The sequence below is a fragment of the Schistocerca cancellata genome, chromosome 6 (genome assembly GCF_023864275.1).
Source record: "Schistocerca cancellata isolate TAMUIC-IGC-003103 chromosome 6, iqSchCanc2.1, whole genome shotgun sequence".
In the NCBI taxonomy this organism is placed as follows: Eukaryota; Metazoa; Arthropoda; class Insecta; order Orthoptera; family Acrididae; genus Schistocerca; species Schistocerca cancellata.
Window position 1 is genome coordinate 245,418,591 of NC_064631.1, and position 18,742 is coordinate 245,437,332.

Below are 18,742 nucleotides of genomic sequence, written 5' to 3' on the forward strand. Positions count from 1 at the left end.
ATTTTGCATCTGTAGCATGTCAGCGCCGTGGTGTAGCAATTTTAATGGCCAGTAGTGTTCATTCATATTACATAGAAAGACCTTTAGAGGAGAGAGGCGGTGGGAGGAGTACGGCATCGGCTGTGTTTACACCGGCCACACACGACGCTGTCAACTCCCCGCTCCAAATGTAGCCCATGGTGCTCGTCCCGCGACTCCCCTGGGGAATGTAGGAGAAGTTCTGTGAGGTTTGCAACGCAGGAGGGTGGCACAAGTGGAAGTGAAGGTGCTAGAGCAGAGCGTCAGCTGTGCCTGCATGGCTTCGTGTTTGAGCGTTGTCCTCAAAAGGCAAAGGTTCCAAGTTCTAGTTCCGGTCTGACAGAAGCTTTCAAAACAACACACACTCCGTTGCAGAGTCAAAGATTCATTCTGGGAAACATGTTTTTAAATTATAGATTTGATGATTTTCAGATATCATGTGAGATTACGATAAGTAACTAAACCAGGTTCATGCAATAAAATAAACGGTTCTAGTTTCGCCTTGTAAAGCTCTCTCACAAAAATAAAGTACTAAACGGGTGTGTCATTTTCCTAAGAGACGTTTTGCTCTGCCCTAACGGATCTGTGAGAAATCAAGCACTTCTTCTTTCAACGTTTCCGAGGTCATTAATTAAACCTACTTCGTAAGGATCCAGTATTGGTGGTTTTTTTTGCATCAGTTAATATTACTTCATCAGTTTTAGTCTAGTAATTCATGGTCTGGAGGGAGTTTTTCCATTGTAACACTGAATGAGAATCATGCTTCATTCCACTTCAGTGCAACTTGTTGCAGAACAAGTTATGTATTAATAGAACTACAAAAATATACTGGGCCGTGTTAAGGATTTTTTAGGGTTCATTTGTTTTCTGTAATAGTTTTACCAGCTATATTTTGCTTCAGCTATGCACAAAAGTGTGCATAAGGGGCTAAAACATTGAGAGGAGACACGACGATCATTATTGTGTTTCTTCCAGGAGTTGCGTACAGTGCAAGTTTCATGGCGAACTCATCAGAAGAAACATCATTGTGACATTCGCTTTCTGCAGTAAGTGGAGTAACGACTGAGGTCCTCGTCTCCAGTCTCAAATATTGATATTTACGGTAAGTGGTTAAGTTACTGATCAGTGTGTCCGCGAAGACACCCACTGGGTAGCTGAACAGGAAGAAAACACGAAATTTTGCACAAGTTTTCAATCTTTTTTAGCACGCTCTTGGGAGACAGTAGACGACAGGAACAGTAACGTGCTCAGACGATTTAGTTGAATGACATCGTTATTTCTTTAATAAAGCACTGTTGATGAAGAGCTGCTAGTCTTGGCTAACGTCAACCAATAAAAATGACAAATAAGTCATCGGCATCTCTTTAAGTAATGTGCGTGAGGGAATGCGATGTGCACCATGGCCAAATGCTTTTCTTACGTTACTCTACACGACAGACTTACGCTGTGCGTTGTTTTGAAGCCAGAGTGGGTGGGGCCTGCCGCCATTTTAATTAGTGCTAAACATTAGCCGAATACTGTTTACGATTGCTTCTTGTTCATTATTTCTGCCGCGTCCGAGCAACAACTGTTTTAAATACTGAAATTTATAGAGCTTACATGAATAACATAGTGTCAGGTTGGCAACTGCGAACGTTTTCCTGTTTTCGAATGCGTATTTATTCTAGTAATACGACAGATTTGGCCTCGTTAACGTAGCATGTTTTTTGCTACTATATTTTTGATAACCAGAAACAGGAGGTTCGAATGGCTCTGAGCACTATGGGACTCAACATCTTAGGTCATAAGTCCCCTAGAACTTAAAACTACTTAAACCTAACTAACCTAAGGACATCACACACACCCATGCCCGAGTCAGGATTCGAACCTGCGACCGTAGCAGTCCCGCGGTTCCGGACTGCAGCGCCAGAACCGCTAGACCACCGCAGCCGGCTCAGGAGGAAGTGATATGAAAAGCATGGTTTTGTAATCGATTTAATTCCACTTTCACTGAATCTGTATCGATAGCAAATGTTCTGGAATTCTGAAAGCATTAATTATTAGCGTACTGGTACTGCTTCTTCTTTGTTACATTTTCAGATTTCAACTATTATGCACTACATTTTCAGTATTCACTTTTGTAAAAAACTTACCTACGTGTTCTTTGTTAGCCCACACATCCATGCAGAACAGAGTTCTTGTTTTATTAGACTGTCAATGCATTAATCTCACTGTCGTTTACCCATCTTCTCACTTTGTAATCATAGCTATGACGCATCATTCAGTATTTGGCCAATAGCAGCAATTTACTGGGTAAATTAACGATACAATTTTTAAACATCTTTCAGCACTGTGGAATGCTATAAAAGTGATTAAGGGAATAAGGGAAAGGTCTCAAACGCTTAAGACCCCTTAAATGGATATTTTGCTTTAACATGTTTGTGATTAACTTTTTAGTATTGAAAGTCTAATCTGTGTAAGATGTAGGCCTATCTTTCCAACTGTAGTCTGTTTGCTTCTTTTCCGGAGTATTTCTCACCAGTAACTCTGTCAGTATTTCAGAAATAACCTAACATAGTACAACTGGAATGTTCGTCTACTTTGATTATCTGTTTGATTTTACTTTTGAACTTCACTTTGTGATTTTCAAAGTATATAAGACTATATTATGCTTTGTGATATACCAATAGTTAGTAACTTAGTTTCATGTTCCGTGTATCATTTTCACGATAAATCGTAATGATATTGAACGAGCCATTGTATATTGACATTTTTAAAAAATATGCTTCCATGCTGATCATTTACTGGTTTTTATGTTTTTTTTTAATTAAAGACAGGCATATGTTCATGATTAATTCCTACCCGTCACCATTTACACACTACAGTAATAGATAATCGTCTGCAGAATCGGAGGATTTATCAAAGCAAAATGTTTTCCGTATAGTTTCAGATTTTACTTTGCTGTGTGCCAAGCATTTTGTGTAATTGGGTAAGTGATCAAAACTTTTGGTTGTAGCGTTGTGTTTGTGTTACAGACAAGCTTAATTTGGCGTAATGAATGTCATTTTCATCTTCTATACTGTGAAGCGGAGGTCTTGCTACTCACACGTCGAGCACAAGTCAGGCACGACGCAAAGTGTGTTCACATAAATTTTCAGCGAAAGCCTTCTTCAGAAAGGAAACACAGCACACATATACATTCATAAGTCACACACATGAACTCATGCACACATGAAAGCTGTCTCCAGTTGTCGCAGCCAAAATATGTTATCAAGGGGAAAGAAATGTGAACAATGAATAATGATCATAGGTGAGTGGAATTTAGGGCAACAGATGCTGCCCCGCCGGCCAGAATGGCCGAGCGGTTCTAGGCACTACAATCTGGAACCGCGCGACCGCTACGGTCGCAGGTTCGAATCCTGCCTCGTGTGTGTGTGTGTGTGTGTGTGTGTGTGTGTGTGTGTGTGTGTGTGTGATGTTCATAGGATAGATAGGTTTAAGTAGTTCTAAGTTCTAGGGGACTGATGACCTCAGATGTTAAGTCCCATAGTGCTCAGAGCCATTTGAACCATTTGATGCTGCCCCAGCAATCAGAGCGGCTACGTAGCCTTGTGTTCTGCGGGAACGAGGTTACTGATACAGTGTGGCTCGTAGGTTGGAGCGTTTGCGAATTAGAAGGCAATGAAAGACACAGGAAAGAAGAGAAAAAATGGACACTGAGTAAAGTAAGACAAATCTAAAGTCAAATGACTGAAACAAAAGCAGTACAAAAAAGTAGACAATGCGAAAGTATTTCATGTATACAAAAAAGAATATTGCTTGAATTTCTCCACTTACGAATGAAAAGTGATTCTTTTAAACTTTCATATTAAGGTCGGATAGATCAGTACACCCGTGAACAACGCAAGCTGGCATTTTTGATGAAACAACTTTGTCTCCACACAATCAAAGCACCTAACATGGTCGAAACTGAGCAAGAGCACGTCAGAGTGACGTCACAGGGAACTGTCACCGCGGGGAACTATAGAGGTATGAATGCGGTGAATCTAATGTTTTGGGCTAGTAAGATGGCGGACATAGGCCGCAAGTTTGTGAAACAATGACATCTCCCTTCTTTTTTTACCTCCATGGTAGTACTAGAACACGCAACCAACGCGCAGCCGCAGCCGCATAGAAATATGTTCCATGTGTATTGCTTTGACGGTAATAATAAATGATTTGGTTATAATCTTGTCGTCGTAGATGGAAAACGATAACATGCAACTAAATTTACGGAAGAAAAGTAAATTATTTTGAAGCTGTTACATGATTTTCAGGTTTTTATGAGCGGCGGAGAAAAAAAAAATAGAAACTTCAAATTTAACAGAAACCTTATAATCTGATTTACAAAACGTTTGTGTTAGATTCAATACTACTTAATAAAAATAATAAATAAAGCGTAATTTTTACCGATATTCTATAAGCGGACATTTTTGTGGAGAAGTTCATCTAATATATCTTAACGTTATTCAATTACTCTTCTAAAAAACAAAGTAGAATATCTTGGCATATCTTTGAGTGAGCTTCTAGATTGGGAAGCAAAAACTTGGAGCATACTTACGAGGTGCATTCAAGTTCTAAGGCCTCCGACTTTTTTTCTCCAGACTGGAAAGAGATAGAAACATGCGCATTGTTTTAAAATGAGGCCGCGTTCATTGTCAATACGTCCCAGAGAAGGCAGCACCGTATGGCAGATGGAATTTTACCACCAGTGGCGAGAATGAGAACTGTTTTAAATACTTAAAATGGCGACGTTTTCCTTACTTGAACAGCGTGCAATCATTCGTTTTCTGAATTTGCGTGGTGTGAAACGAATTGAAATTCATCGATAGTTGGAGACATGTGGTGATGAAGTTACGGATGTGTCGAAAGTGCGTTCGTGGATGCGACAGTTTAATGAAGGCAGAACATTGTGTGACAACAAACCGAAACAACCTTGGGCTCGCACAAGCCGGTCTGGTGACATGATCGAGAAAGTGGAGAGAATTGTTTTGGGGGATCGCTGAATGACTGTTGAACAGATCGCGTCCAGAGTTGACATTTCTGTGGGTTCTGTGCACACAATCCTGCATGACGAGAAAATGCGAAAAGTGTCATCCAGGTGGGTGCCACGAATGCTGACAGACGACCACACAGCTGCCTGTGTGGCATGTTGCCAAGCAATGTTGACGTGCAACGACAGCATGAATGGGACTTTCTTTTCGTCGGTTGTGACAATGGATGAGACGTGGATGCCATTTTTCAATCCAGAAACAAAGCGCCAGTCAGCTCAATGGAAGCACACAGATTCACCGCCGCCAAAAATATTTCGGGTAACCGCCAGTGCTGAAAAAATGATGGTGTCCATGTTCTGGGACAGCGAGGGCATAATCCTTATCCATTGCGTTCCAAAGGGCACTACGATAACAGATGCATCCTACGAAAATGTTTTGAAGAACAAATTCCTTCCTGCACTGCAACAAAAACGTCCGGGAAGGGCTGCGCGTGTGCTGTTTCACCAAGACAACGCACCCGCACATCGAGCTAACGTTACGCAACAGTTTCTTCGTGATAAAAACTTTGAAGTGATTCCTCATGCTCCCTACTCACCTGACCTGGCTCCTAGTGACTTTTGGCTTTTTCCAAAATGAAAGACACTCTCCATGGCCGCACATTCACTAGCTCTGCTGCTATTGCCTCAGCGATTTTCCGGTGGTCAAAAGAGACTCCTAAAGAAGCGTTCGCCGCTGCCATGGAATCATGGCGTCAGCGTTGTGAAAAATGTGTACGTCTGCAGGGCGATTACGTCGAGAAGTAACGCCAGTTTCATCGATTTCGGGTGAGTAGTTAATTAGAAAAAAAATTGGAGGCCTTAGAACTTGAATGCACCTCCTACATGAAATCCACAACTTCAGGAAAACATTCAAATTAAACAGCTATTAGTTCAGCCTTTAGCCCTGCCACATCTTTACTACTGTTCAACAGTACACTTATAGTGAAAACTTTAAACGACCCAAGCTAGCTATGAACGCTTGCGCAAGGTATGTGTGCCACATTAGGTTGTTGGATCACACCAGGCCTTCCTTTGCTCACAGTCAGTCAGGTTTAGACGAACTGTTTGCTTCAGGCGTTTCTTATTCACTGATCTACTCAGTAGCCCTCCTCATATGTCAGATACCTTTCATACTTCCATAACTGCAATCCTAAATCGAATGTGTCCAATATTTCGGCTGTATCTTTGCATAACACTAAATCATTCTCCATCTCCTCCATTTGAGCCATAATACTCTTAAGCTACCATATAATCTACACCTTATCCAAAACCACTATGCATTCAACAGAAGATTAAAACTTCATGTTTTCGCGTCACTGTCACCCTCTGTTTTATTCTTTCCATCAAAACTAGCCATTAATAAAATATAATTGCGGGTCTAGGCTGTTGTTTCCCTCCATTATGTTGGTAGATGTCTGTGCTTGGGTATTTTTCGGGACTGTCAAGCTTAACCAGATTTACCCACTCGGAACATGGTACATAAATCAGAAATTGAAATGCGACAAAATTTTGTGGAAACTTTCGTTCATACTATATCCGTATTGTATATTTGTGTTGAACTACTTGGTTTATGTTATAGCTACATAGACTAACACACCTTATTCTTAAAACTCGCACAAAAATGAAACGTCAGACTGCGTTGCATCACTAACATCGTAAATATTTTGCTGTTTTATTCTTGTCACATACAAGCACAGTTTTTCGCTTTAATGTAATTAGGTATTTAACTAGGGAAATCATTATTATTACTTACATGTTTTATTTAGTTCCCACTCTAAGTTACATTCTACAGAAGACTATAAGTCATTCAGGAGTTTCTTATTTTGAAATAGAATTTTATAAAAATCAGTATATGAAGTACCCTGATTCCTAGTTATTATTTACTTAATAGTTTCCACACTAGATCTACTCTTTTCATCAGTGCATAAAGCATATGTGTTGCAGCAGCATTAGTACGAGACAGGGCGAGGGCAAACGCAATAATGAGCTGCAAATTATTTCAGCGGACAACTTGAGATGCAAGTAACTTGAAAATGACAGATCATTTTTCGTCAACACACCTAACAGTTCTTAGTTAATGGTTTTTCACATTATATACATTTTCATGTATTTCATTCAGAATATTTTCATCAAACTCTGCTAAAGTTTTAAAACTTTGCTGAACCAACTTCCAAGGAAGAGTATACATGAGCTGGGCCCAGATCAGTTAAATGGTTTCAGCACATGAAATGGGTTAGCATATTCGTCAACATAGTCAGTTAATGTCTCATAAAACAAAACTGAATTGTCCTAGAAATCAGAATCTTTCAGCAGGTCATCTTTTTTCAATATATTTATCAAAGACTGCATCTTCATAGATCAAAATTCCCTTCCTCTTCAATTAATGTTTCCTTATCAGTATTTATAACTGTTCTGAAACATCATATGGTGACATATCTGCTATCTCAAGAGTTTTTACTGTTGATGAAAGCATTTTCAATTAGCTCTCAATAAAATAGTCAAATTAGTGATTGAGGAACACCAATAATGGTTTTATGATGGTAGGCCGTTTATTTCTCAAGACAAAAAATAAGATTTTAGTCCCTCGTAAATGTAAATAATTCGACTAATAGCCTGTCCCAAGAAACTCCATCTGCTGTTACCACTACCAAGCACCTGTTCATATACCATTTCAGAAAACTCGCAACTTTTTCAGTTCTTCAACAAGAATGGTGAAACTGTGAAAAATGAAATGTTTTGTTTAGAATGATTTCTGTGTCTACAGGTAGAGTACCAGCACTGGCTTGTAGTTCATTACTTACTATGTGCGCAGCACGAACTGCGAAATGAATACTCCACTTCTCAAAGGGTTAAGTCTTGCAAAAACATATTTTGTCCCTTTCTTCCTGCACCTCGAAAGTTTTTGTTGCAGTTGTCACTAAGGAACGCAACACCTCATCCCTCAGATATAATTTATTAAAAACTTCCATCATAAGATTTGTTAAAAATTTGCCATTTCACATGTTATATTCTGGAAGTCAGTCCCCATGAAGTGTACGTCATTACTTGGTGCAAATAACTAATGAGCTCTAGCATCAACTGTACACTTTTGTGATTATAAATGTCCACCAAAACTGAAATGTTCTGCGCCTCTTACATTTTCTGACAAATTTGATGCAGTGTGTATGGAGCCAACACATATACTATTATAGATTCACACTTTGCTCCGAAACAGGTAAATTTCTTCTCAGATAGCTTTCTGATAATCGCAGCAGTGCAGCCCATTGACTTGAAAGTATGATTATGTTTCATGGCATGGAAGGCCAGCACACATTCCTCAGCAGCAAGACGTCTTTCTTCGTCATTTATAATGGCACTATTCTTACTTTTTCTAACAAAAGACATTTGTTAGGAAGACTTACCTGAAGCATTTACTTAGTGTTTCTCACATTAATGTGTTTCACTACTTCAGATCGATCTTCATGGTCGATTGAAAAAGTATTTTTTCACAATGTGCTACATAATTTCTCGGTTGGCTGCACTGATTTCGTAAATGGAAACTCCGCTTCAATTACAGCTGTAAGGATACGTTTTATTTTTGACATTTCTGTGAAAAATTTGCTGTATACCGCTTCAAGTAGCAATCTGTGACTCTGAGGATCTCAAACCGTACTTCTAAGCGCAGCGACCTGAAGCAGTAGACGACGCACAAAAAATTGCTCACCATGTCAAAACATCAAAGAATTTCAAAATCGTGATCCCTTCAGTTTGGTTTAATCAAAGTGTGTATTCTTTTATTCTTTGGATGTGACCACGCTTGTTCTCCCTTAAGTTAGTCTAATCGTTACTTAGAATATCGTTACTTCAAAATATACGGGACGGTTAATGGAAAGCGGCACAATATACGTCCAGTACGTAATTTGTCGGGACAGCAGGACATTTAACGTAAATAAGGGACGACCCCTTAATTACGGGACGTCTGATCACACTATGCTTGTCCTCAACAGGTAAATATCGTCTGATCCAAGGAGCTAGCTTAACTGAGAGGTGGATTCTTCAAAGGAAGTGAGGATTACATGGGAAGCGACTTACGAACCTGGACGAATCTATATAGGATTTTCACTTCCCAAAACCATTCAGCTGTTGAAACATTATAGTGCATCGGGGCACGCTTTTTGTTTCTATATGAAATTATGACGGGAAATTTTGATATTTTTAAAACAAGATGTTTGGCAACGTTTCTTCAAACTGAAGACCGATGCATATAATAAATCGTAACTTTTATGTCCAATAGTAATTTCTTTTTACGCCTTGACTACTGGGCATCCCTCTCCGAAGATTTTGGTAAGATGCAAAATAAATTTTTTACCATCACCAACTTTATTATGTATTTCAGTGTCAACTACTACAAAGTAAAATTTTGTATTGCAATTACTGGCTGTTTTATCATTGATGTTTACTGTTTTATAGCACAGACGTTCCCGTGACCGATATGGAATCCCATACTCCTAAAAGCTCGAAAACAGTTCATGCCTCCAGTTTTACGTCCTACTTTTCTAAGTGGAGGTTTTCTTTACTCCACTGGCCTCTGTTTGTAGTTCTTACGTAATTTTTATGCATGCCTGTGAATAAGTAAATGTAAAAAAAAGGTTAATACTAGCATCCATTGTAACCCAAAATAAAATATGACCGCATCTAATTTCCAGGTATCGAGGTGAGTTGCAACTTGAAATACAAGTTCCATTATGGCAGCGAACCGGAATTCACTGCAGGTACACGTAGTTCAAAATATAAAGTACATGATGAACGCCCAGTTAGAACTGGTATAACTGCTTAGAAATCACTATTACTGTTTTAGAATACATCTGCGATTATTTTACAGCGTAAATTGTATTGTGTCCTGCCCACTAATCTAATATATGGTGCCTAGGAAACCTGCTTTGTTGGATTGTTAGACAATAATTGAAGCAAATCGTATTAATGGATTTTTATTACAGTAAGATAAATGACAATACTTAACTTTGACAATTTGCATTGGTATCGCAACCATATTACCACAGACAAATAAGAAGTCTGTTCAGTATACACAATTCAAATACAGTGAAACAATGTATTTCCTAAGTCGCTGCAGTAGAGCTCGTAGAACGGCTAGTATTCCACCGGGCTTCGGCCAGGCGGAGTGGCGCTCATGTCCTCTCAGCCTAGAGGCCGCTGCTGTCTCGGGGTCGGTCAGTGTACTATTGGCTGACGTCGTCTCACAGCCCTCTCTACTCTTGACCGTCGTGCCGGCAGCTTGACGTTACGCAGGAACAAATGGGAATATATACCACAATCTTTTTGCTCCCAAAGACGAAATATATCCGTTAGAGCTGCACCTACCGCTTGCCGCTCGGGACCTAGGCTGAAGGAAGCAGTGGACCATTTTGTGCAGCGCTCTCTTGGCACAGTGAAGTAACACGAGCAAATAGGCATCATACACCGATTACCATCCTCCCCCAGTTCACTGTACACTTTTTCTTGGAATTACGTATTGGCGTTTCTTCGATTGGCTAACCTTATACTTAGAAACGCAAAAAAGAAATACATTCTTCAGTTTGTGCTGCCCTGTTTAATTGATGAAGTATACCAAATACATAATAAAAATTTCTTCGATGCTGTATACACACGTTGATGGAAATGTGAACTAGATCAACCAAATAGTTGAGGAGAGTACTGTACCTTGGTACACTTTTCAGACTTGCACTTTCACCCACCCCTGCAATAGACGTTTAATTTTTTTCATATTCTGTTTTTAAATAATAGCATTCGTCTTTTGAGTGTTGCAGTCTTTTTCTGAAATTACAAAAATTGCACTAAAAATTAAGATTTTCCTAATGTGAAAACAAGTTCAAAGGTAAGTCATAGTCATGTAGCTAGGGACAAATAGTCTAATGAAATTTAAAAGCGTTGCAATCGAAAAATTCTTGTCAGCACTGTATGTAATTGTATATCTGGTACATTATTATTCTACTACACATCAGTAATCGGTAAGTGGAATCAAAGTAAGCAGCCCCATTGTCAAAAACTGGTTACAAGTTAAACATATTTTGAAACATAACCTATTGGAAACTGACACAAATTTCTACTTTCAAGACATGTAAAATTTTATTTGCAAATATGGCACGTTCAATTTTTATTAAATATCTTGTGCCATTTCAAGGTAAAAGATGGTGTACAACCGAGGAAGTATGGCTTAAGTGCTCACGTTTTATATGAACAGTTCCAAATATATGCAGAGTTTTACTCGCCATAAAACTCTGTACCTGAAAAATTAACTATATATTCCAAATAGCTTTAACATAAATATGAAAACGTGCAATATTTAAAAATTCTTTACAAAACACAAACTCACGTCTGTCCACAGCAAAAACTACAGAACGTGGTGGAAACTACTTACGGTGGTCTCTTGTACGCATTCCTTCATCTGAGTCTAAAATCGCTCATCTGACTGAAGTACAGGCCGAAAAACTTTATCTGTTTCTAGGCACAATATCCTCCAGGTCCAACATTCTCCCCTACTGTTTTTTTGCTATCAGTATAACTTAAAATTTTGGGCAAACAAAGAAAACTAACTGAACGTATTTTGTGTGTCTTGATCCACTAATATACTTTACGACAATGTTTTAGAGTAGCTTCTCACTTAAATAAAAAGACTAGAAATTTCTCTTTTACCCTCAATGACATGAGACAGATTTTTTTCCTATGGCTTTTTTCCATGATAACATTTTAAGACAGATTAACTAAACAGAATTATTTCGAATTTTTTTCTCATAAGAATTGTGTCTGGTGTTAGTCGTAGAATATTCTGCAGAATCCTCTGGGTATTTCCTGTTTTACTTCACAGATTTCACTGAGCGGCGTCATGCCTCGATAAGATTACCAACTTAACACGTTTAAGATTCTTTAATTGACGCATATAAAGCCCGAATGCCTGGAGGCTCCCCGCCTCTATCAAAGAGAGTCGAGCATAATGTCTTACTATGAAACAGCCCTGAAGTTTTCAGTTTCCCGACGCTTGGTTGGCGACTGATACTTGTTAAAATATGTACAGAAAGGTAACGAAATTCACAGATGTGACCTCGTTTTCCAGGTAAGGCACCAGGAAGAACGTAAATAAGGAGTTGAGAAGAGAGAGGGAGAGAATGAGGTTGCAATGATTTTGCTGCAGCACTCACGTTTCAGTGAGGGTCATGGTACTACTGTCAGATCATGAAGAAATTTTGACACGATTTTAAAAAGGAGAGTGAGAGAACATTGAACCCCTATAACACCTTGCACAAGAGATTAGAGATATCTATTTTGGCTGTTAGATTTTTGTCGGACGGACAGCTAATATCAAAGGCCACATCATATCAACTTGATCACATACCACCTCGCAGGAGCCAGATGGTCATTCTGTTTCATTCAGCACAGGGTAACCGAGAGGCCTGCTCTGTGAAGCTCATTAGCATAAGGCATTTGCCTCAGAGCCTAAGAATACTCCGCGAAACCGAGTGGGTCTGTTCACTCCAAAGACGGCGCGCGCTGATTACGGTAGTGCAGCAGTCACGCGAGCACAGACCTGCCGCCCAAGCAGTTAATTACTAACTAGGTACCTAATGTTCCAGTGAGTTCATTAATGTTATTTTCTCAGTGCAATATTTTATACAAGACGCACTGTTATAAATCAACATCATAATACTGTAACTACTAGCAAAATCAGTCTCTTCAAAGCTTTCAACATTTTAATATTACAACTGAATGGAATCACATATATGGTTACACACACAAAAAAACAACATTCTGTCAGTTAACTCATCCCTTTCAGTGATATAGATCTTCTATCAAACATAATAAAAATTAATATCTCTCGACATAGCATACTTGATATTAAATGTCATCATCATCGTCATCATCATTTAAGACTGATTATACCTTTCAGCGTTCAGTCTGGAGCATAGCCCCCCTTGTACAATTCCTCCATGATCCCCTATTCAGTGCTAACATTGGTGCCTCTTCTGATGTTAAACCTATTACTTCAAAATCATTCTTAACCGAATCCAGGTACCTTCTCCTCGGTCTGCCCCGACTCCTCCTACCCTCCACTGCTGAATCCATGAGTCTCTTGGGTAACCTTGCTTCTCCCATGCGTGTAACATGACCCCACCATCTAAGCCTGTTCGCCCTGACTGCTACATCTATAGAGGTCATTCCCAGTTTTTCTTTGATTTCCTTATTGTGGACACCCTCCTGCCATTGTTCCCATCTACTAGTACCTGCAATTATCCAAGCTACTTTCATATCCGTAACCACAACCTTGTTGATAAGGTAACCTGAATCCACCCAGCTTTTGCTCCCATACAACAAAGTTGGTCGAAAGATTGAACGGTGCACAGATAATTTAGTCTCGGTACTGACTTCCTTCTTGCAGAAGAGAGTAGATCGTAGCTGAGCGCTCACTGCATTAGCTTTGCTACACCTCGCTTCCAGTTCTTTCACTATGTTGCCATCCTGTGAGAATATGCATCCTAAGTACTTGAAACCGTCCACCTGTTCTAACTTTGTTCCTCCTATTTGGCACTCAATCCGTTTATATTTCTTTTCCTCTGACATTACTTTCGTTTTGGAGATGCTAATCTTCATACCATAGTCCTTACATTTCTGATCTAGCTCTGAAATATTACTTTGCAAACTTTCAATCGAATCTGTCATCACAACTAAGTCATCCGCATATGCAAGACTGCTTATTTTGTGTTCACATATCTTAATCTCACCCAGCCAGTCTATTGTTTTCAACATATGATCCATAAATAATATGAACAACAGTGGAGACAGGCTGCAACCTTGTCTTACCCCTGAAACTACTCTGAACCATGAACTCAATTTACCGTCAACTCTAACTGCTGCCTACCTATCCATGTAAAGACCTTTAATTGCTTGCAAAAGTTTGCCTCCTATTCCATAATCTTGTAGAACAGACAATAACTTCCTCCTAGGAACCCGGTCATATGCCTTTTCTAGATCTATAAAGCATAGATACAATTCCCTGTTCCACTCGTAACACTTCTCCATTATTTGTCGTAAGCTAAAGATCTGGTCCTGACAACCTCTAAGAGGCCTAAACCCACACTGATTTTCATCCAATTGATCCTCAACTAATATTAAAAGTATAATATTTAATTGTCTCGAATTTCAGGCCACTGTTTCGTATTACAATTAAAGTGGAATGTACAACTTCGTCATTTTTCCACAGACACCTCTCCATAGGAAACACGAAATAATGCAGAAAGACTACGAAACACAATTAAAAGTCTTAAGAATTTTGTGATAACGCCTTTAGTGCACCTTGTTGTTAAACTTACTTTTAAATTGCCTGAACATTTTGTACCGTACCAATTATTTAATGTATACCCTTCTTAGAAATTGAAAATAAGCATGTAGTCTTTCGTCTAGTTTTCTTAGCTCACATCATTTGATGTCGACCGTTACTCTCAACGGCAAGTACCCAGCTGCCCCTGCTCAGCTACCAAACAAACTATAGACCCTTAAGAAGCAAAGATCTCTTACAATTATCGGAACAACCAGTGGGTTTCACGTGCTGTGTGAGCGGGAGCAAGTTGTTAAGAATGTTAGTCTCATTCGGACACTTGGTTTAACTCCATCCTCCGTTTTCTCCAAAGAAGTAGGAAGGAATAATAGGGTTTCACTTTCTGTCTCTGGCGAGATCCTATGAGACGTAGTACAAGCTCGCACTGGGAATGGAATTGATGGTACTCTTTGCAAAGGAAGCATTAGAAAGTCGCTTGATGTGATTCAGGGAACTCATTACCTCAAATCGCTGGTTTCATTTTTTTCTAGTTCCTGCTTATTCTTTTTTTCACATGTTATGTACACTCCTGGAAATTGAAATAAGAACACCGTGAATTCATTGTCCCAGGAAGGGGAAACTTTATTGACACATTCCTGGGGTCAGATACATCACATGATCACACTGACAGAACCACAGGCACATAGACACAGGCAACAGAGCATGCACAATGTCGGCACTAGTACAGTGTATATCCACCTTTCGCAGCAATGCAGGCTGCTATTCTCCCATGGAGACGATCGTAGAGATGCTGGATGTAGTCCTGTGGAACGGCTTGCCATGCCATTTCCACCTGGCGCCTCAGTTGGACCAGCGTTCGCGCTGGACGTGCAGACCGCGTGAGACGACGCTTCATCCAGTCCCAAACATGCTCAATGGGGGACATATCCGGAGATCTTCCTGGCCGGGGTAGTTGACTTACACCTTCTAGAGCACGTTGGGTGGCACGGGATACATGCGGACGTGCATTGTCCTGTTGGAACAGCAAGTTCCCTTGCCGGTCTAGGAATGGTAGAACGATGGGTTCGATGACAGTTTGGATGTACCGTGCACTATTCAGTGTCCCCTCGACGATCGCCAGTGGTGTACGGCCAGTGTAAGAGATCGCTCCCCACACCATGATGCCGGGTGTTGGCCCTGTGTGCCTCGGTCGTATGCAGTCCTGATTGTGGCGCTCACCTGCACGGCGCCAAACACGCATACGACCATCATGGGCACCAAGGCAGAAGCGACTCTCATCGCTGAAGACGACACGTCTCCATTCGTCCCTCCATTCACGCCTGTCGCGACACCACTGGAGGCGGGCTGCACTATGTTGGGGCGTGAGCGGAAGACGGCCTAACGGTGTGCGGGACCGTAGCCCAGCTTCATGGAGACGGTTGCGAATGGTCCTCGCCGATACCCCAGGAGCAACAGTGTCCCTAATTTGCTGGGAAGTGGCGGTGCGGTCCTCTACGGCACTGCGTAGGATCCTACGGTCTTGGCGTGCATCCATGCGTCGCTGCGGTCCGGTCCCAGGTCGACGGGCACGTGCACCTTCCGCCGACCACTGGCGACAACATCGATGTACTGTGGAGACCTCACGCCCCACGTGTTGAGCAATTCGGCGGTACGTCCAACTGGCCTCCCGCATGCCCACTATACGCCCTCGCTCAAAGTCCGTCAACTGCACATACGGTTCACGTCCACGCTGTCGCGGCATGCTACCAGTGTTAAAGACTGCGATGGAGCTCCGTATGCCACGGCAAACTGGCTGACACTGACGGCGGCGGTGCACAAATGCTGCGCAGCTAGCGCCATTCGACTGCCAACACCGCGGTTCCTGGTGTGTCCGCTGTGCCGTGCGTGTGATCATTGCTTGTACAGCCCTCTCGCAGTGTCCGGAGCAAGTATGGTGGGTCTGACACACCGGTGTCAATGTGTTCTTTTTTCCATTTCCAGGAGTGTATTTCAGTTCATACAATATAAACTGATGACACTCTGAGATAGTGGCATAAATTGTTGTGAAAAAGTGGTTATGTCAATAAAATTAAAGTGTCGGATCTGATGTAAGAGATAGTCTGAAAACTCTATTGTGACTTAACCTTATAAATAAATAACATCTCCTTCCATCATACTTATGTTGTACTTGTACAACGTACGAAAATACCCACTGGTAAAAAGATAAGGAAATTCTCAACTGCTATGAATATCCATCATTTCTCGTGTATTAAAACTTCGAAGAAAAACTAGAATTAAAAGAGCGAACAGAATCATTCAAAGCTAAAACAAAAGTCAAAGTCACCTTACGACGTCATCGCTTATTCACCCGCCTGAACTGAATCGCCCATAACTGCGTTTATGCGGGCTGAATAAAATGCAAAGGCAGATAGGATTTATCGAGCAGTGCCTGCATCTGACAATATTCAATTTTGGCTCTCGCTTTAAATCTTCCCTCTGACGCATCTGTGTCGATAAAGCCGTCAGGGTGTCAGACTGTAGTCACTCATTTCTCAGCTCACACGGCGCTCTGTCTTTTGACATGGATGAGAAATGACACCTCGATTTTCTCCTGGAACTTTCACAGGCTCCCTTTATGTTCCTGCGTTCAGAGATTACATAAGAACTTCTGCTTCCATTTGTGACATCTGTGGTGAATAAACAACTCCTTTCTGAGACAGCGTTTATAGTCCAACGTACAGATTGAAGCGCTACAAACTGCAGTGTCTACTTCCTTTATTCTGTTATTTAGTATAAGGACATTCTGAATTTTCGGGAAGCACTGTTTTATGATGAAATGATTAATCTATGCTTACTTTCAAAATAACCACCCAAGCCATTTATTTAGTAAATACAGCAGTAAAAATCGACGTAGCGAAGGTGAAATACTCGATTTTGAGACTAAAACTTTTATGATTTCAAAAATTGGTATAAAACGAAGAAATAATATGAAATGGTATACCCATACAACAATGTTCTGTCGAAGTGAGAAATAAACAATATTAATATCACGAAGGAAAGAATATAATAGGAATTGTGGAATAAAGTGGGTTTGACATAAATGTACTCATGACTATGGAACGGAAGTGTAGAATGGAGAGAATCCGTTTCAAAACAAAACGCAAAGAATTAAAACAATAGACGAGAATACATCTGTTACAGCACAGATGGCGCCAAAAATAATGTTTCCCAAACAAAATATATCCTGGGTGGAATTGTAGTTCTAAGAGTGTTAGCAAACTTGCACATTTAAATGCATTTGAAAAGATTATTTCAAGATTGTATAAGTATCCGAAAGTGTTTCTCCTTCACATAGCTACAAAGTCAATAACCATTCGTTAGTTTAAATTTGAGTCGAAAATATCGATAACTCATTGATTACTGGCGTCCATAACTGCTACAAAATACTGAACTGCGCAACATTAAATGATAAAAATTTCTTGTATTTAATATTTGCAACACAGACATCACTAAAAGGTAATTTGATTTAAGACACTTTTAACCATTGAAAGTATTAATTATCTCCTTCTGATTAAGTTACATACCATATACTTATTCTAAGTATGATATGTAAATTCTGATGATAAATCAGTGTGGACTGAAATGTGACACTGACCGTGAAATTTATTTACATTTTAGTTTTCCTTTAAAGCATCGGCAGAATACCTGAGTTACTTGATAGAAACTAAATTACCACATTAATCAACATTGAAGAGTGCGTCAGCAGGTGTAAGAAGCGTTCCAACTGATTAAAACATAAAAAACTTATGATCCCTATTATTGATATAATGATTAGTCTCTGACCATTGAAAGAATTTAAATTGGCTTCTGCTACAAGAAAAAGAAGGTGAGAGTCGTTTAGTCAGACGTTTTTCCGTGAACTGGACTTGGGAAGTGTGCCATTCTTGACAAGGAATCGGTAAAAACTCAGTGCACGGATCTGGTCGATTTTAAGGTTAAGCACTTAATTGACTTTAGTGATCGGATTGGCTGACATTAACAGATCAGGTAATCTGGACTGCAAGGCTGTAGGAAAATGACCGTTGATAATTCCAGCATTTCCGAAATGCCTCTGCAAGAGCCGCTTCACTAGCTGTGCAATGTGCGGTAGAGTGCCATCTTATATAAAAATGACACTACCCACACACCCACGCTGTCGAAGTGATGGACAGACGGTGGTGCGCAAAAGACTCTCATAGTGATTAACAGTGGCGGTACAGGTAACAGGATCCGCAAGGCTCACCTCCTAGGAAAAATATGCCTCTACGATAAACAGTGTCATCAAACCGCACCATACAGACGCCTTTGCAAAATAAAGAGATGCCGGTTAA